Below are 21,556 nucleotides of genomic sequence, written 5' to 3' on the forward strand. Positions count from 1 at the left end.
ATCACATATGCAATGCATTACTAGCAAGTAAATATTAATTTTAGCGAATGCAAGGCATGGTTAGCTACCATTGATGCTTAACATGCATGATGATGACATGATCAAGTTTTAGTGATGCTTAACACCCAGGGTGTTACAGAAGGTGTCCAATCTGCCATAAAATCTGTTAGCGCTTGTGATTTGATTGCTGTTCTTGATATATAGTTGAGTTTGAACTAGGATAGCTCTGTTGCCCATTTCCCTATTCTTCCGGAGGCTTCTTTGTTGCTAAGTATGTCCCAGAGCGGTTGCGAAGAGGGTACTATGATTTCGTGCCTAGAAATAGTGCTTCAATTTCCTTGAAGATATCAACACTGCATATGCTATTTTTTCTATCTCTGTATAGTTCAACTTTGCTCCTGATAGGGCTTCTGAAATGTAGTAGACAGGCTGTTGAATGACCTTTGACTCTTTTTTTTCTCTTAGACAAGCACCCCACTGACTGCATAGTTGGAGGCTGCAACATATAATAGCAATGGAGCCTCTAGATCCGGCACTGTCACCACGAGTCTAGTAGACAAATAATTTTTGAGTTGTTGGAAAGCCTTCGACTGTTCTGACCCCCATTCCACCTTATCTCTGCCTCTCAAAGCTTTGAAGAATGGGAGGTTACGTTCTGTTGACTTTGAAATGAATCTGTTTAGCGCAGCTATTCTTCCAGTGAGTTTTTGGACTTCCTTTTTGGTTGATGGTTCCACCATTGAGATTATGGCATTTGTTTTGTCTGGGTTGGCTCTTATGCCTTCGGGTCCTATGATGTACCCAAGCATTTTACCTCTGCTCAAGCCGAAGACATACTTTTCTAGATTGAGTTTTAGCCCAGCTTCTCTTAGACTTGGCGATGGTTTCCTTTAAATCTGCTATGTGATCTCCTTCATTCTTGTTCATCACCACAATATCATCAACATAAGCTATAATATTTTTCTACAACTATGGGCTGAGGACCGCCTTCGTCATTCTGGCGAATGTTGATCCTACGTTCTTTAATCCTTCGGGCATTCTTGTGTTACAATAAGTTCTAAAGAGGGTAGTGAAACTTGTCTTCTCTTTATCTTCTTTGTTGAGCCAGATCTAGTGGTATCCTGAAAAGCAATCTAGGAGAGAGAAGCGTTTGCATCCTACCACCTTGTCGACGAAGGTGTCTATTTTTTGAAGTGGAAACGGGTCTTTCTTGCATGCTTTGTTTAGATCTGTGAAGTCTATGCACATTCTCATCTTTCCATTTTTCTTCAGTACTAGTACTACATTTGCCAGCTATTCTGAGTACTTGACTTCTCTGATGATGTTTGTGTTTAACAATCTCTGAACTTTGGCTTTTGCGGCTAAGATTCTCTCCTTCGACATTTTCCTTTGTCGTTGTTTCATTGGCTTTATTCTGGGGTTGATGTCAAGGGATTGTTGTATGATATCCCTACTAACCCCTTTCAGGTTGGAGGCTAACCAAGCGAAGACATCTTTGTTCTTGGCTAAGGTTTCTATGAATTCTGCTTCTTCTTGTTTCGACAGGTTGCCTCCAATCATGACCTTTCTGTCTAGGGACTACATCTTCCAATGGGACTATCTTTGTTTCTTCTTGATCCATGAGATCTGTTTTTCCCTTCGGCATGTCCAGAGGCTTCGGTGAGTTGGTTTTGGTTGCTTCGACAGAGTTGATATTGCGCTGCGATTTATAGATGGCTCTTTCTATGTTTCTTGCCTCCTTCTGACTACCGTGGACTGTAATGGTTCCGTGCAGGACTGGCATTTTCATACACAGGTAGCCCATATGGAAGGCTACATTGAACTTGTTTGCGAACCCTCTTCCAAAGACGGCGTTGTAGGGGTAGTAGAGATCTACTACGTCGAAGGTCACATATTCTGTTCTTGTGTTTTCCTGACCTCCAAAGGAGACTAACAGAGATATTTTTCCTAATGCATCGATCCTCTTTCCTCCAAAACCAATTAATGGTGAGTCCAAAGGCTACAACTGACTCCTGCTTAGCTTCATCTGGTCAAAGGCATTGACAAAGATAATATATGCAGAGCTTCTGGAGTCTATGAGATGCCTACTGATTTCCCATCCTGCAATGTTAGCCTTGATTACCTTGGCATCGTTATGAGGGTAGCTTTCTAGCTGCAAATCTTGTTCTGAGAAGGTGATTGGCGTCTTCGACCAATCTATGTAGCGCACTGGGCCTTGAACTGCTATGTTGTTGATCAACCTAAGGTGATCTTTTTTCTGTTTTTTTGTCTAGAACTCCAACGAAGAGCCTCCGGCTATAGGCAGTATCATGCTGATGGTGGGTAGGGGTGTGTGAGGGTTGAGTTGGTTTTTCGGGTTAGGTTCATTTTTGGGTGTTGCCAGCTACATTGGTGGAGGCGGAGGCAATGCCTCTAGCTATCTAGTGTGTACTTGGGATGGCTGGTTGGCCTCAATGAATGTTATATGTAGATGCCTCGGGTTTATATAGGTGAGGTTGGCTTCTGCCCGTTGGTTGCTAGTCAGCCCATGCTGCTGAGTACTTGGTCTCCATTGCGGGTAGGAAGTTTGGGTAGTAGTCAACGGCTAAAGTGGATGGGTGAATTTGGATGGAGTCTAGGCTTGGGTAAATTGGGCAGTATTGCTGCTGAGATGTTGCGAAGGTATGGTTCACCTCTCTTGTAGGTTGTTGTGGCGGAGGTGGCACATTTGCTCTACTTTTGATCCTTTCTTGGGTCTCCTTGGCATCTGGGCAATCTCTGGTGATGTGCCCTTTGTTTTCTCCATGGAAGAAATAATACTGCATTTGCTGCCTTTGGTTTTGGTTTCTATTCTAGTTCCTACCCTGGCTATTTCCCTTGCCTTCGGATTGTTTCTAAGGCGCGCTGTTTGGGCCTGCCTTCATCGGTTGCTGCCCCTGCTGTTTGTTTTCTTGCTATTCTATGTTGAAGACTTGCTGGCATTGCCCTTGCTGTGGCTGCGGCTAGCCTTGGCTTCTATTGCCCTTCTATGCATTTCTGCTGCTGTCCTAGAACAGCTTGCTCTAGTTTTGTTCTTCTAGCCTTATGCGGAGGTCATTGTCAGATCTGCAATACTTTTCAAATTCGTTGTAAAGGTCTTCAATGGACCTTGGCTTTTCCCTAGCTAGATGACCTACGAAGGGTACTATGCGAAGGCCTTTGGTTGCTGCTTTGATAGCAATGTCGTTCGGGACATTGGGTGCTTTTGCTTTCATTTGCATGAATTTCTGGAAGTAGTCTTTTAAGGCTTCTCCTTGATTCTGCTTTCATTGAAATAGATCCATGGAAGTCAAGAATTCACTTGTGAACCCCTTGAAATTTGCAAAGATCTTGTCGCAAAGGTCTTCCCATGAATAGATAGAACTTGCCTTCAGCATCGAATACCAGGCTAGCACAACGCCTTTAGCTACGATGATGAATGATTTGGCTAGCACCTGCTTCATTTCCACCAGTGGAAGCTACTACTGCCTCAAATCTCATGATGAATTGTCGTGGGTCTGATCTTCCATTGAATTTGGGCAAGGTGATAGGTTTATAGGAGGGAGGCCAGGGTGAGCTCTGGATGCCTTCAGATAGTGGTGATTTGGAATCGATGGTTCCGTGGGTTTGCGGCGAAGTGTAGGGTGCGCCAAAGCTTGGTTGGGCTATGGTATGTGGCGGGGGGTTGGGTTGGCTTTGATTTGCTAAGTGGAGCTGGTTGGACGTACTGAAGTTAGATTGCAAAGGCTGCATACTTTGTATCTCGGCTTGTAAGACGGCTAGCTGCTACCTGATCTCCGCTGCCTGAGCTGATGTTTGGGCTGCCCGTTGATTTGCGGCGAAGGCTGCTTGTGACCCTATCTCTTTCTTGTTGCATGCTCTGCAACTGAGCCTGTAGTTGTTCAAGCTCTTGTTTTGGAGTGGGATTTAGGGGCTTGCTGCTCCTCGGATGCCGGAGGCTGGTCTTCGACCACGGGCCCTTCTTCGACTTGATCTTTTGGGGCACTAGCGTAGGTGCTGCGGGCACTACGCCTGGGTCGTCCTCTCATTGAGGGCTCTGCGGGAATCCTAGCGGAGGCTGCTCTCTTTCTTGCCATCGTGGGTCTTGCTTGACCAACATGCAGTGGGTGCCAATGTTGGAAAGCTCGGTTTCCAACGATTGAGACAAAGAAGGACAACGAAGGCCTTCGTCCCAGCCTTGTGCCCTGGGCGAAGGTATGAGTAATGAAAGGTGGGCCCTAGCCAGATTAGGGTTTCATAAATGTATATCCCCCCCGTGTATAGAGTTTGAGTCCCCCTTTTATAGGGTACTGTTTGCAAGAGCTACTCTTTACTATTTCCTACCCCCTGTCGGTTATAGTACATTCCTGAAATATTCCTATGCTAATACAAGCCCCCTAGGGCAGTTTGGGCATCTTCTTCCTCTACCGCCTTTGCCTGTTGGGCCATCGTCGTCGACCCGTCATCGGCCCACGGCCCAGTAATGCCGCCGAGCGGGGGCTTTCCCTGGTTCCGGGGCCTCCGCCCGAGAAGCCTTCACCGGAGCTTCCCGACCTTCGGCTTCTGACGCCCTAGCCATGGTCTTCGCTCATACTGCAAGAGCTTCCGCCCCCGACCGCGTCCTGGTGTCTTCGCCGTAGCTTCCCGGCCTTTACTTCTAACGTCTGAGCCATGGCCTTCGCTCATACCGCGAGAGCCTCTGCCCCGACCGCGTCCTGGTGCCTTCGCTGTAGCTTCTCGGCCTTCGCCTCACGCGATCGCCCGAGCGGAGGCCTCTTCTTCCTTTCCCTGCACACTGTTCGTAAAACTCGTTAGCCGTTAGTTCTTATTGCTGTTGCGAACTTTGTTCTCCACGACTCATAACCGTGTCCCAACACCATCTACCGCAGGTTTCTTTGGGCTGGCAAAGACGTGTCCATACGAGGAAAATGCATGGTTGCATGGCCAAGTGTATGCCGACCAAAGGAACTGGGAGGACTCGGTGTGCCGGACCTGAAGCTCACATCCATTGCACTCCAAACAAAGTGGCTCTGGCTGCAGGACACAGACACACAGCGTGCATGGTCACAGCTCCCCATCCAAGCTTCGAAGGAGGTTTCGGCGTTCTTCAACGCCTCGACCTACACCATACTCGGGAATGGAGCGACCACATACTTCTGGACAGGAAGATAGCTCAACGGTTGCGCCATCCAGGACCTCGCACCAACACTCTCCAGTCTAGTCGATCGCCGGACCCTTCACTGAGCCACGGTCGCGGAGGCGCTGCCCAACCGAAACTGGGTCAGGCACATAACCGCTGGCATCACCGCGCCAGCGATCCAGGAGTACTTGAACATCTGGGATCGTGTGTGGGACGTTGAGCTCAGTGACGCACAGGACACCTTGGTATGGCGGTGGACAGCAGACGGTGTGTACTCATCAAGATCGGCTTACAGAGCGCTACACTTGGGATCACACCCCCATCCCAGTTGCGATAGGATCTAGAAAATCTAGGCACCGCTTCGAGTCAAAATCTTCTTATGGCTGGCAGTAAGGCGACGGCACTGGACTGCTGACAGGCGAGCACGCCATGGACTTGAAGCTGCGGAGCACTGCTTCCAGTGTGACCAGGAAATGGAGTCAATCGACCACATCATTTCCTCGTGCTCCTACTCCAGACAAATATGGTGGCACATCCTGGAGGCACTAGGCGCGGATACCTCCCAGGTTGGAAGAGATGGCCTTCAAGCATGGTATGCATGGCGAGCTCGCTGGACAGGAGACGAGAGGAAAGGGGCAGACTCATTGTTCGCTCTAGTCGCCTGGGAACTATGGAAGGAGAGGAAGGGAAGGTGCTTTCGCCAAACCTCGTCCACAGTTATATAGGTCCTCACGCACATCAAGCACCTGGTAGAACAATGGATAGACGCCGGGGCGGCGACACTAGGTTGTCTCGTGCGTGAGTAATCATCTTGCGAAAAGTCCGCTAGGCAGGGATAAACCTTCTGTAAAATCATATGCCCCCCTAGTGCGCCATTCAATGGCGCGTCGTTGTAATCAAACTAATTCTCGATCTTAATATAATGATACGTAAACCTTTTGGGTATTAAAGAAAGAAAAAGACTCGGCGAGGTCGTTGGGTTGGTTGTAGTGTAGTGTAGGTGGCGTAACACAGTATGCAAATCACCAAGCTGCGTGGTGAGGATGCTCGGAACATCCGTGCTTTCCTATTATCCATTGCTGTTAGCCTGTTACTGCTGAAGTGCGGATACAGAGGATGAGTACCGATCAGTTCGAAGATGATGTGGATGAGTATCACGAACGTACAAACTGCATGTGCCAAGTGCCAACTGCTAGGCGACGACGTAAAATGGCAAGAATGCGACGTAGACAGACCCCAGTCCTGTTTATTTCTCATCACTCACAAGACACCAAATTCTTTACTCTATATTCTTCACAGATATCGGAATAATCCTCCGATCCAACGCTGGTAACGTCACGGATCGAGTCAATTTATTAGTTGTTCGATGAGGCAGCAGCAGCAGCCTCGGCCTGCTTCATCTTGGCGTAATCGACAAGCCTGTCGGCGTCTGGCAGCACCGCCTTGGCCGCATCGAGCGCGCCGAACCGCTCCAACCACGCGTTGAGGAGCGGGCTCCTCGCGGCATCGAAGAGCCTGAAACCATAGAGCTTCTCGCCGGCGTACACCCACAAGCTAGGCCAGGCTGCCTAGTGTTGGTTTGATCTCCCAACCACAGTGGCCCAACGGCCACTTGGGCCTTGACCTCGCGCCCTGATCGGGGGCGCCCAGTCCATCTATGGCTGGCGGGCCCCCGTCACACTGCGCATTAAATAGAGGTGAGGTCGGCGGCTCTCAGTACGAGGTTCGTCTGAGCCGTACGCCCCACCTAGAAACCCTACTCCGATCTAACAGAGGGGCGCAGCCAGTGACGGGAAGCACCGCCGCCGCCACTGCACTGCGCACCACGGTCTTCACCGCTACTCCGACCGTCGCTGCCGTGTGCAGATCTTCATCGATGAACCAGCGAAGGCAGGGAACTCCTAAGACGGTCAGATGCTCCTACTCTCTCTCTGTCTCCTACTCCCGATGGATTCTCTAAGTCACTAGTTATCCCAAATAGAAAAGAACTCACCCACTGGATCCGCACCTAGATGATCTAAAGAGTCCTAACAATGGTATCGGAGCCGGTTTACCTAGGCGTGGATCTTGTCAGGGGCGAGAAAACGATTAGAAAAGAAAGGATAGGTTAGATCCGGTTCGGATCGAAAGAAAAGAATGACAGAGGGTTCATCGAACCCTAAACCCTAGTCGGGTGATAAAAAAAAAGAAAGAAGGGGATTCGAATTCGATTCGGATTACCCTAAAGAACCCTAACCCTAAAAAAATTGGACGGTCCGGGGGGGAAGTCTAACCAGGGCTTCCCCGCCGCCGTCACCACCACCTCACGCGGGATGGAGCACCTGCCGCCGGCTTGCTGACACGCAGGAAGAGAATCAAAAGAACAGAAAAGATAAGAACGGTTTAAATCCGTTCGGATCTAGACAAAGAAAGGGGGTTTTCACTAACCCTAACCCTAACTGGGTGAAGATGAAAACAGAGGGCTCGGATTCAAGAAACGATAAGATCCGAACCCTAACCCGCTGCAGACTCGGGGAAGAAGAAGAAAAGGGTGAATCCCTAACCCGAAACCCTAACCCTAGAATCCCCAAATCCCAGCAAAGATGAGAACGAACATAGGGTCCTACCTGGGCCTTCATCCCGCCGCCGGCATCGCCACCGTGTGGGAAAAAGACTTCTCGCCGGCATGCGGGAAGACGGACCGAGATACGCCACCGCGCGGGCTCGGTCTGCAAAGGGCACCACCGTGGCTCTCCTCGACGGTGCCGCGCGCGGCTCTAGCCACACGCGCGCGCCGGCGAGAGGTGTCGCGGCGGCGCCGCCACCTCCATTTCCTCCTCTGGATGCCAGCAGCGGCTGCTGTCTGCACTCGGCGCGGATGAGAGAGAAGGGGAGGGAGAGAATGAGGCTAGGGTTACAGGAGGCAGCGCCGGGCGGTGGTTTTGTTCGCCCAAGATGCCGTGCTCGGCCGTCGGATGCGCACGGACGGCCGAGATCTAGCGGGCTGCTTCGTGGCCCAGGCGAGGCGCGCGGCCGCGGCGCTTTGCCGGCCCAGGCCCACGTTGCGGCCTGGGTGGCAGAGCACGCGCGCGAGGGGGCAAGGCCGGGCTGGATGCCGTTTTGGGCCGAGCCAGCCTCTGCTGTCTTGGGCCGAGAAAAGAAAAGAATAAGCCCTGGCCGTATCTCCGGTTGGGCCGAATGCACAGTGGTGATTAAGAATTGTTTTATTTATTTTCAGAAGCATATTTGAATGAATTTTGATCAATTTGAAGATGTAAGTTTCTGGTAAAATTGCACCAACGTGTTAGATTTTTCAGAGAGTAGAAAAGTACAGTAAAATGCTTCTGAAAAGTAGGAAAAGAAATTTTTGTCAATTTTCCGCTGCAAAGTTAAAGGTTTATTGTCTTCTAATTTGAAGAGCAGTTATAGTTATTCAGTAAATGATGAAAAGTTTATCCTCCAGTTAAAATTAGAATCAGCTAAAAAAATTTAATTGGAGGAATAGTCGGTTGATAGTTAAGATAAATTATAATATTGTTATTTTCTGACCAACGTTGATGATAACAATATTATAAGTTTATTTATGAGTTTAAGTTTAAAGTTAAATTATGGTATTGTTATTTTCTGACCAACGTTGATGATAACAATATTATAATGAGTTTTATGATTAAAGTTTAAATCTCTGATGAATTTTGCATCAAAGTGACCAATTTTCAGAGAATATATAAAGATCAAGGAATGCTCTTAAACTAGAGAAATGTATTTTCATGTTTCCGCTGCAATGAAGTTGATTGTCTTCTAATTAAATTCGAACCAACGGGAGAATTTAATTTTGAGGAGCAGTTCTATGTTTTATTCCATTTCTGCCCAACAGGTGATGTGGAATTAATATAGAAGAATGATGTTTTATTCTATTTCTGCCCAACGGTGATATAGAATAGAACATAAAGTTTTTAAAGTTTAATGAGCATTATTGTTGAATATTTTTTCAGACAAAATACCTCCATGCTTTCATTCTTGAAGGCAGTAAGAGAAATGAGCTGGGTACTTGTGACTCAGATGATGAAATGCCTAAGAGCAAGTTATGTATGAAAGAATGTCCATTGGTTGAGGGACTGTGTTCTCTTTAAAGAATGGCTTCAAAAGAAAAGAATTCTAGGATATTGATCTAAGAAAAGAGATAGATCAATGAGAGTCTTCATTGAAAATGTCTTTTATGTACTCTCTGTGGAGAAGAATTTATTTTCAGTTTCACTTATGAGAGTTGTAAAAGTCATATACATTAAACATGTGTGTTAAAAGAATATTCGGATTTATTTTGAATTTGATGATTGAACACGAGCCAATCCTGGCAATTATGTCCGTTCAAAGGAATATCTCGCATGGCGGGAAAAAGTTTGTGATAGTACCCGCATGGCGGGAAAAGTTTGAGAAAATACCCGCATGACAGGGTAAAGTTGGCATAGTACATATGTTAACCAATCCTACATGGCGGGAGAGTTTGGCATAGTACTTATCCCGCATGGCGGGAGGAGGATGTAATGACTCATGTGCTCTAAAGAAATATCCCGCACATGGAGAGAAGTTTATGATAGCTCTTATGCTATCCTAGTATTGACCGTACACTCTGATTGTGTCATGGTCATTAAGTACTCAACGAGTTTAAGAACAAAAGAAAGTTGCATGTGAACCAAAAGATAAGAATGATATGCAAGTGTGACTTGCAGAAGTATTGATAATAATAGACTATGTTGAGTTTTGAAGTGTAATGAGGAAAATGTACTTACATACGAATTTTGGTTGCATGATGTAATCATGTGGATGAAGTAAGTAATCAAAGTTTCCTCATTCACAAGAGTTCTGAATATTTCGAAATTATGGTAGAAAAGTTCATACCACATTTCGAGGGGGAGAAATGTAAGATTAAGAAAGATACTTCCCCATACTTCAGATAATGCAATGCATACTATGCATTGAAGGTAAAAGTGATCTATAAACGATGAATGTGATCGTTGAGGGAGTAAGACGGTCATAATAATGATACCCCTAAAGTAAAGAAATAGCTAAATTCCTGGATTTTTTATAGTTCCTGATGGGAAGATAGCATAGTCGGCTAGTATTCATACTGGACGAGTTCAGAGTTATCAAGGCGGTGCTAAACACGCCGTATGAGTTTTTTGATAGATTAAACCCAAAATAAGAAATTTGAAGATACACCATCTTTACAGAAGATGGAGTAATCTGGGGGAGCATGGTATGTAGATACCTAAGGCTTGAATAGAAGTGGGATTACATATCCACTACAGTGTTTTTAGAGCAACAAATTACTTTATACATGCTGATGTTGTATGACATATACAACACCAGATGTTAGCTCTTAAAGAGGATGAATAAGTAAACAAGGATCTTGTGATACAGGAGGCTATAGAACAATTGCCTTTTGGCAATGAAGAGTAACAATAGCCCCATATGAAAGAAGTGCCACGAGGCCCTAGAAGGTCTCAAAGAATAAGAAAATCAGATATTTATGGTGACTAAGAAGTAAAGGTTAAGAAAGAAATTCAAATAGAGAGTGATTCCACCTCATTTGAAGAAGCCATGATAGGCGTTCACTCGTCTAAATGGCAAGAAGCAAAGGAACATGAAATAAAATCGATAAATACCAACGATGTTTGGGACTTAGAAGAAATTCCTAATGGAGCCAAAACAGTAGGCTATAATGGGTCTACAAGACAAAGGTGACTCCAAAGGGAATATAGAAAGATATCGAAAGGGAATATAGAAAGCTATAAAGCGCCACTTGTGGTGAAATAATTTACATAAAGAGAAGGAATAGTTTATAATGAGCATGCAAGGATTCTTTTAGAATCATAATGGTATTAGTGGCACATTACGATTTACAGTTACATCAGAAGGATGTAAAGACACATTCCTCAACGGGGATTTGTATGGAAAAGTTTACATGGCATAACTCAAAAGGTTTTGTCGTAGAAGGAAAAGAACGTAAAGGGATGTTGCCTAAAGAAATCCATTTATGGATTAAAGCAAGCTTCAAGACAGTGGTTCTTGAAGTTTGACAGTACAATAAGAAAGTTTGGGTTTTTAAAGAGAATGTAGAGGACAATTGTATTTATGCAAAGTTTAAACATGGGAAATTTATTTTCCTAATCCTGCATGTGGGTAGCACCTTACTCGCTAGTAGTGGTGTTAATCTACTATTGGAGAAGAAGCAGTTCTTGTCCTCAAGTTTCAATGAGAATGGTCTTGGTAAAGCATCATTCGTTCCAGGAATTGGAACTTACCGAGATAAAAGGAAAAAGGGGTATTAGAACTATCTCAAGTGTATACTTAGAGAAGATTCTAAAGAAATAAAGTATATATGTGAATAAACCTGCGCCTGTTCCCATAGTCAAGGGTAATAGTTTTCGGAACTTTCAGTGTTCCAAGAATAAATGTGAGATCGATCAAATGGACGTCCTATATGCTTCAGTTGTTGGAAGCTTACTGAATGCTTATAAGCAAGAACTTACCCTTACACAGTTTATGTATCCGGGATGTTTTTGGCAGAAATCCAGTCCATATATAGATCACTGGAATGGAGTTGAGAATGTTTTGCAATTGTGCAAAGATTTATAGGCCTCATGGTAAGTAAGAAAGAATAAGTACTCTCAAATAGTTGTGGGTACAAATGTTATATTTTGGCGAGATGTTTAGTGAAATCCACATAGTAGCTAACACTCGCAGCTGGAGTTTTATTGTGGAAAAGCTCCAAAGAAACAGTTATGATGTCGTCAAAGATGCATACCCATGGTATAGCTTGTTATGAGGCTTAAGGACAGGCGAAGTGGTTAAAAGAACTTACACCCAGAATTGATAATGGTATACAACAGCAATGACCATTTAAGTAGTTCGCTCCTATAACAATGGGTCAAGCTGTGCTGCCAAACACATTGACGTTAAAGTTGTACGTTGTGAAGGAGAAAGTCCAGAATCATACTAAAAGTATTGAACATATAAGTAATAAGCAAGTGCTTGCGGATCCACGTACAAAAGGCTTACCACCCAGTGTGTTTGGAGAACACACAGTCGACATGGGTTTATGGTATAGCCTATGATTTCCGGACAACAAAGGGCCCAAAGTTAAAGAATCTGTTTCAGAACAGAGATGTGTATTGTAGCTGTTAAGTCTATCGGCGATTGACCGTGACGATGAAACATGCTCTATGCACTAATCTGTGATGGAACAAATAAAAGTGAAAATGATTCAAGTCAAAGTTTAAAGTTAAAGTATGAGTTGAGATCAAGGGGGAGAATGTTGGTTTGATCTCCCAACCACAGTGGCCCAATGGCCACTTGGGCCTTGACCTCGCGCCCTGATCGGGGGCGCCCAGTCCATCTATGGCTGGCGGGCCCCCGTCACACTGCGCATTAAATAGAGGTGGGGTCGGCGGCTCTCAGTACGAGGTTCGTCTGAGCCGTACGCCCCACCTAGAAACCCTACTCCGATCTAATAGAGGGGCGTAGCCAGTGACAGGAAGCACCGCCGCCACCACTGCACTGCGCCACCACGGTCTTCACCGCTACTCCGACCGTCGCTGCCGTGTGCAGATCTTCATCGATGAACCAGCGAAGGCAGGGAGCTCCTAAGACGGTCAGATGCTCCTACTCTCTCTGTCTCCTACTCCCGAAGGATTCTCTAAGTCACTAGTTATCCCAAATAGAAAAGAACTCACCCACTGGAATCGCACCTAGATGATCTAAAGAGTCCTAACACCTAGCGCCATGTCCACATACCCAACGCTGTCGCCGCCGAATAAGGGCTTATTACCCTTGGAGCACTCCTTGAAGGCTGCCTCCAGTTGGTCCACCGCCGCAAGCGTCTGCTTCAGCCCCTCCGCCTTCTCCTCGTCTGTCTTGCCCCTGAATGACTACAGCCACCAGGGCAGGAGCTGCAACGGCACGCCACACATCCATCATATTTTGGGAGGGAAACATATGCAAGAAGGCATGACACGTCGCGCTGCATGGCATACCTTGTCGTCGACATAGGTGGCCCAGAAGCGAGCAATAGCATGTTCGTATGGGTCGGCAGGAAGGAGGGAGGGACCGGTGCTTTCGAAGGCCTCTTCGATGTACTACACGATGATCTGTGACTCACAGATGGGCTTGCCGTTGTGGATGAGCACGGGAACCTTCTTGTGCACTGGGTTGGAGCTGAGGAGGAGGTTGTGTTAGTATCGAATGTGTACCTTTGTGTAACCCGTAGATCGGGGACGATCTCTTCCTTTAGGGCTTCTCCACTCGCCTGGGACAGTAGCACCGTAGCGGGTACACGCCGCTGTAATGGTGTAGAAGACGTCGGTGGTGCTGCAGTGAAAACAGTGGAACCCTGCAGGCGCGATGGTGAGCTTGGTGGGGCATATCCCGTCGCTGGCAGCACCTCTTTAGGATCGGATTAGGGTTTCTCTATGGGTGGGATGGTGGCTCCAGTGAACCTCGTAGCCCGAGCCTTGATCCCCACCTTCCTTTTATGTGTGATGTGCGACAGGGGCCCACCAACCGTATTAGGGTTGGGCTACCCTGATCAAGGAGCAGAGACAAGGGCCCAATAGGCCGTTGGGCCTATTGGTGGAGATCAACTAACATTCTCCCCCTTGATCTCATTTCATCTTTCAATTTTATATCATTTACTTTTGTTCATTCCATTACAGATTAGCGCATAGAGCATGTCTCATCGTCACGGTCTATTACCGATAGACTTAACAGCTACAACACACTACTCTGCTCTGAAATAGATACTTATCTTTGGGCCTTCTTTTGTCCAGGAATTTTTAGGCTTTCCCTTAAACCCATGCTAGCTACATGTTCTCTGAACATGTTGGGTGGTAAGCCTTTTGCAAGCGGATCCACGAGCATCTTTTCTGTACTTATGCTCAAGACTTATGACTTGATCCCGGACTTTATCTTTCACAACATGATACTCTATGTCAATGTGTTTGGCAGCACCACTTGACTTATGTTGTGAGCATCCTGTACTGCCAAATTATAATCGTAGTATAACTTTAGTGGTCTATAGATGTCGTCAACCACCTTCAAACCGGGTATGAACTTCTTTAGTCAGTTCACCTGCCCGTTGCCTCATAACACGCTATGAATTGTCATATATTGTGGACGATGTAGTGACATTTTGCTTTGAGCTTTTCCATGAAATAGCTCCCCTTTGCGAGATGATAGAAAATCCACGTCTAGATATATATTCACTCTCGCATAATCAAAATCTGAATATCCCACTATGTGGAGTCAATCAGATCTTCTATACGTCATCATGAGGCCTTTCATTCCTTGCAAATAACGCAAGACTTTCTTTATCAATTTCATTATTCTGTTCCAAAATTGCTCTAGAATCTGCCAAGTAAAAACCCGGTAACAAATGCCAAGTTAGGGCGCATCCATACTTGAGCATATTGCAAGCTTCTGACAACTGAAGCATATGGAACCACTTTCATTTGATTGAGCTCATATTGGTTTCTAGGGCATTGAAAATCTCCATATCTATCGCCCTTGACTATAGGAGCAGGTGAGGGACTACATTTGTGCATACTGAATTTCTTTAAGATTCTTTCTATATATGCCTTTTGTGACAGTCCTAATACCCCTTTTCTTCTATCTCGATGAATCTCGATCCCTAGAACGAATAAGACTTCACCAAGATCTTTCATATCAAGTTTTGAAGACAAAAACTTCTTTGTCTCCTATAGTAGACTGACATCATTACTAGCAAGTAAGACATCATCCATATACAGGACAAGAAAGATAAACTTTCCATTCTTAAACTTTGTATAGACACAATTGTCCTCTACATTCTCTTTAAAACCCAAAATTCTTTATTGACTGGTCAAACTTCAAGTATCACTCTCTTGAAGCTTGCTTTAATCCATAAATGGATTTCTTTAGGCGACATCCCATTCGTTCTTTTTCTTCCATGACAAAACCTTTCGGTTGTGCCATGTAAACATTTTTCTCCAAGTCTCCGTTGAGAAATGTTGTCTTTACATCCATATGATGTAATTCTTAATCGTAATGTGCCACTAATGCCATTATGATTCTGAAGAAAACTTTACATGAGACTGGAGAAAGGGACTCATTGTAATCAATTCCTTCTCTTTGCATAAAGCCTTTTGCCACAAGTCGCACTTTATGTCTCTCTATATTCCCTTGAGAGTCAAGCTTTATTTTATAGACCCATTTATAGCCTACTGTTTTGGCTCCTTTAGAAATTATTTCCAAGTCCCAAACTCTATTGGCATTCATTGATTTCATTTCATCTTCCATGGCCTCAAGCCACTTTGATGAATAATCACTTCTCATGGCTTCTTCAAATGAGGTGGGATCATCCTCTATTTGAAATTCCTTAGTGTTATACACTTCATAATCAGCAGAAATAGCTGATTTTCTAACTCTTTGAGACCTTCTAGGGGCCTCCACATTTGGCACATCTACTGTTTGAGGTTTTTGTTGCTCCCCCTCATATGTGGCAATAGGTTCTATAGAATCCTAAAGAACAGGTTCATCATCGTCATTCATTGTTGCTACAGGTGGAATAACAACAGGTGCTGACACCATAGTATCTTGCACTATCGGTGTAGCGACAGCATGTAGTGAGAAAATTGGCTCATGAATCATTGGAGTGGGCGCATACACCCGCTTCACTTCAAGGTCAATTTCTTGAGCTACCATGCTCCCCCTCATCTTTTCATCATCTAGGAAAACAGTGTGTCTCGTTTCCACAAACTTTGTATGTCTCTCTGAACAGTAGAAACTAAAACCTTTTGACTTTTCTATGTAGCCAAACAAATGGCAACTTACTGTTTTGGGATATAACTTTCCAATGTTTGGGTTAAATACTTTAGCCTCAGTAGGGCTCCCCACACACACGCAAGTGGTTAAGTGAGGATACTCTTTCTGTCCACAACTCATACGGTGTTTTGAGCACCAACTTTCTTGATACTCTATTGAGAATATGAATGGCAGTTTTATCGCCTCCATCCACAGGCTCAACTGTAAGGTGGAGTAACTTATCATACTGCCCACCATATCTATCAGGGTACGATTGATTCTTTTAGCTACTCTATTCTGTTGAGGTTCGCCCAGTATAGAATACTGAGCTACTTTGTTATTCTCTTGTAAGAACCTTACATAAGGTCCAGGAACTTTGGCCATATAGGGTATGCCGACCGTAGTACTCCTCCACGATCAGACCTGACTATCTTTATCTTTAAATTGCATTGGATTTCAACTTTTGCCTTAAATATCTACATTTATCCAATGCTTCTGTTCTTTCTTTGATTGGATAAATATAGACATAATAGGAGTAATCATCTATGAATGCTATGAACGAATCATTACCATCCACACTCTTTACAGGAAACTGACCATAAATGTCTGTGTGAATAATCTATAAAATTTCTGTGCTTTGTTTGTCATCTTTCTTAATCTTCTTTACATACTTTTCTTTTATGCATTCTCTGCATTGTTCTAAATCTAAGAGCTCTAATGGAGGAAGAATATCTTCTTAACTTATCTTTCTATTCTCCCCCTCGAAATATGGCCTGAACGATAGTGCCATAATTTCGACAACACATCGTGAGCGCTCTTATGCCACCATTTCTAGAATAACACTCTGTCACCAGCTGCTTTATCAGCTAGGTAGCATATGTATTTAAAGAGCTAGTGAACTGACTCTTTATTCTATCAAAGTACTCGGTGACCGTGTCACACTCTAGGTTTAAGCCCACAATTGTAGATTCAATCATATTCTTTATCATAGCCAAATATTTCTTATTGGCAGTGACCCACTTCCTATGCACAAAAGTCATAGGACTATCTTTTGGTATTTAAAATCCCTCTCTTTAGTTGCCTAAGTGGCATCATTCTCTTTTGTCTCCCTCACCGGTGCCACAAACTCAGTAGAACACGGTGAGGTGACTACCCAGTCCACCTTAGACAAGATGAAAACCAGGTCAAAACTTTTCTTAATATAAAATTAACACCATTTGCATGCCTTGATTCCAATGTTGGTCAAAATCAAAACATACAACTACTCTTATACACTAATTCTACATCACCGTTGGGCAGAAATAGAATTAATGCATAAATCATTAACTTTCACAATTGTTCTTACACACTAATTCTACATCACCGTTGGACAGAAATAGAATTAATGCATAAATCATTAACTTTGACAACTGTTCTTACACACTAATTCCACATCACCGTTGGACAGAAGTAGAATTAATGTATAAATCATTAAAATTTACAACTCTTCTTATACACTAATTCTACATCACCGTTGGGCAGAAGTAGAATTAATGCATAAATCATTAAAATTATGATATTGTTATTAACAACATTTGTCAGAAAATAACAACATCATAATCATGTCAAATCTCTTTTTCTCCAATTAAATACCACATTGGTTCAAAATAACTGGAGAATCAATAATTTCTTTAGCAGTGGAAAAACTTTCTTTTTCTCCAATTAAATATCACGTTGGTACAAATTAACTGGAGAATAAACAATTTCTTTGGCTGTGAAAAAATTCTTACTCAATTTCTTGAATTTTACCCATAGGGAAAAATTACTTTTTCTATTTTTCTTTTGAGCCATTTTGCATTTTCAATTTTCCAAGAAAAAGAAAAAAGAAAATACGGGCTCATTCTGCCTCTCTCGGCCCAAAACCAGCAAAAGCCAGCCCGGCCCACCTTACCGGGCGCGCGCAGGCTGCACCCAGGCCGCAACCTGGGCCTAGGCCAGCAAAGCTCCACGCGCTCGCCTGGGCCACGATGCGGCCTGTGCTTCTATCACCATCAGATCTCATCCGACGGTCATCCGTTCGTTTCGGCCGAATAAAAATCTTCTCCGGCCGCGGTCCTCAAACCCTAGAGGCCATTCGGTTCTTTCCTTTCTCTCTCTTCGCTCTCTCTCTTCTCTCCTCACACAGCAGCGAGGCGAGCGCAACCGAGAGCGACTCGAAGGTGGTGGAGTGGGCGATCCAAGGCGCCGTCGCCGGCCCCCTCGCCGGCGCGCATGCTCCCCAGTGGGTGAGCACGCCGCCGCCGAGTGGCCTGGCCGCGGTGCTTCCTTGGTCGAGCCCGGCGAGCCAGCTTCCCTGGTTCGGCTTCTTCTCCCGCGTCGGCGAAGGGACATCCCGACGCACGGCGAGGTAGATCCACCCCTTCCCCTTTTGGATTTGTATTGTTCTTCCATTTCTTTTCGGAGTTCATCCAAATGGGAAACTAGGGTTAGGGTTAGGGTTCCGACCCTTGTTCTTTTCTCTTCTTCTTCCCCAATCGGATCTAGATCTTGTTTGCTTTTCTTTGTTTGACCGATTGGGGTTAGGATTCGTGTGCCGACCCCTTTTCTTTGTTCTTTTTCTTTTCGCTTGTTCATCCGAAAAAGGGGATCTAGGGTTAGGTCTTAGGGTTCAGCCAAATCCGAACCCACTCTTCTTTCTCATGCGAGTTAGGGTTAGAGTTGGGAAGAACCCTCTTTCTTGTCAGATCCGAACTGGATTTGATCTTTTCTATTCTTTGCCGTGCGCCGTTGAATGGTGCGGCTTCTTTCCCCACGCGGTGGCGGTGGTGACCGGGGTTCCAGTGACGTCCGCCACCCCCGGTCCTTTCCCTTTTCTTTTACCCGATTAGGGTTATGGTTACACAGAGGCAACCTAGCTCTGGTACCATTGTTAGTATCGAATGTGTACCTTTGTGTAACCCGTAGATCCAGGGACGATCTCTCCCTTTAGGGCTTCTCCACTCGCCTAGGACAGTAGCACCGCAGCGGGTAGACGCCGCTGTAACGGTGTAGAAGACATCGGTGGTGCTGCAGTGAAAATGGTGGAACCCTACAGGCACGACGGTGAGCTTGGTGGGGCACATCCCATCGCTGGTAGCACCTCTTTAGGATCGGATTAGGGTTTCTCTATGGGTGGGATGGTGGCTCCAGTGAACCTCGTAGCCCGAGCCTTGATCCCCACCTTCCTTTTATGTGTGCTGTGCGACAGGGGCCCACCAACCATATTAGGGTTGGGCTCCCCCAATCAGGGAGCAGAGACAAGGGCGCCTATTGGTGGAGATCAACTAACAGGTTGCTCTTGCTTTGGAGGTCGTCCGCGATGTACTCGTAGCTCAGGCCCTTGAAGCTGAGAGTGAGCTTCACTCTCAGAGCAAATGGGCTCGCCAAGCTGCCGAGCAGCTTCAGCTCATCACCACCTCCACCTCCACCTCCAGCTCCGGCCATTTTCTATTCCTTGTTCTGGCTCTTTTTACTTTGTGTTCCTCTGCTGTGCTCTTGAGACATGCCTATATATATACATGCTCTGCTTGCCTGCTTGGGGTGAAAAAGGGATCTCATCCGTGCATACTCGAGATGCTTGCTTTGCATTTGCCGTTGTTTATTTGATGATCAGGATTTCCCGCGCGGCCACTTATTATTCCTGTGGGATAGTGACAATCTGCGACGGCTCTTGGATCATCAGAAAGCAGCTAGAAGGAAGCAAATCCTCTACCTCATCAGTGAATAGTTAATGCAGAGATTAGTTCATCTTGAGTGATGGAGGAGATTAGTGCGGGCCAAAGGTGGCCACAGCCTCATGGGCTTTTGAAATTCTCTTAAAGTAAATAATGATTGTTAGGCTTAAATTTTAATTTTCACTTGATGTTGTAGCAAACATAGACTCAATGCCATGTTTTTTAGTATTTTTGGTGATTGAGATAACACAGTCAATAAGAATAACAAGTGGTGTAAAGTTCGGAGAAGAAACCAAGTTCAACCATGAAAACACAGAAAAATATGTACTCTGGAGGATCCAAGGGTGGCAAAATCGAATGCATACATACACTACAGCAGATGCATGCTTTGCCGAGTGCAATTACACTCAGCAAAGAAGGCTTTGCACTCGGCAAAGCCTTTGCTGAGTGCTGCACTCGGCAAAGAGGTGTCGGCATATCCCTTCACGAAAAAGGCTTCTTTGTCGAGTGCCGCATGTCGGGCACTCGGCAAAGGATTTCCCGAGTGTCACGACGGCACTCGGCAAAGAAAAGCCGTCGTGATGGCCAGGTCACAGTGACAGCCCCTTTGCCGAGTGCCACGCGTCGGCACTCGACAAAGAAATGTGTTTTTTATTTTTTTAAAAAAATGCTTTGCCGAGTGCCTGAATGTGGTACTAGGTAAAGCTTGTTTTCTTTTTTTTTGGATTTTCTTTGCCGAGTGTTGTAGTTAGGCACTCGGCAAAGCTGGGAAGCTTAGTGTCCTAGATTCCCAGCTTTGCCGAGTGTCATGAGGAAGTGAAAAAATTCAATTTTTTTTGGTTTTTAGTCTTCCATCGTTGCAAACAAGATATACATGATATACATATATATATATATAACATAACTATATATAACACAAACATAGTATACAAGTATCACAATCTTGACTCCCAAGTCTAAAGTCCAAACACACAAGCATAGTTCACAAAGTTCACAAGTGCATTATATCACAACGGCTGCCATTTGAAGCTCACGGCGACGGTCCGGGTTGGGATGGCCCAAAGTGTGATCTCGGCGACCCTCTGAGGTGGTTCGACGCTGCCCCCGATTGATGCTACACAAAATAGAAGAGATTGCACGTGAGCGATAAGAAAATAGATAAATATGCAAGATAAATATCTGCCACTACCACCACATCACCGCCATCACCAACACTTCACCACCACCACCACCACACCACCATCACCACATCACCATCATGACCACCACCACCACCACCATGAGCACCACAACACCATGACCACCACCACCAACACCACACCACCACCACCACCACACCACCACCACCACCACCACTAGGTTTCTCTAGGTTTCACTAGGTTTCTCTAAGTTTCAGTATAGAAAGTAAAACTTCGTACTTATACTCATCGGGGTAGAATCAGGACGTTGTGGAGGTGGATCTGGAGCAAGCAGCGTCTGTGGGATCGCCCAACCTTGTTGCTGGCCAATTTGCTGCATGAACTTGATCATCTCGACCATCTGCCGCTGATCTTGCTCCCGCTGGGCCTCCAAAGCCTGTAGCCTTTGCCGCTCGACCTCCCGCTCGGCCTACAGTTCCTGCACCTGGGCCTGCAACATTTGACCCCAATGTTTTAATAATGCATAGGTAAGGTATGTAAAAGTCAAAGAACAATGAATGAAACAGGAATGCTTACTTGGAGTGCCGACACCGCGATCGGCCGTTGGCGTATGGGCACGCTTGAGCTTGTGCTCGATGCTCGGAGCTGGTGGAGAGGAGGAGTAGAGGCCATGTCAAGGACGCCATCGCCAATCCAAAACCACCCATGCTTCTTGCCTTGCCCCACCCTCATCACGAGCTAAGGATCAAGGCACTCCTCGGTTCTCGGATCGT

At 45.4% G+C, this 21,556-nt stretch overlaps 1 pseudogene; it reads right to left on the bottom strand.

Moving 5' to 3' along the window:
- Nucleotides 1–6,492: 6,492 nt before the first annotated feature.
- Nucleotides 6,493–19,414, bottom strand: LOC136536935 (probable glutathione S-transferase GSTU6; annotated as a pseudogene).
- Nucleotides 19,415–21,556: the final 2,142 nt, after the last annotated feature.

The sequence above is a fragment of the Miscanthus floridulus genome, chromosome 2 (assembly GCF_019320115.1).
Source record: "Miscanthus floridulus cultivar M001 chromosome 2, ASM1932011v1, whole genome shotgun sequence".
Classification (NCBI taxonomy): domain Eukaryota; kingdom Viridiplantae; phylum Streptophyta; class Magnoliopsida; order Poales; family Poaceae; genus Miscanthus; species Miscanthus floridulus.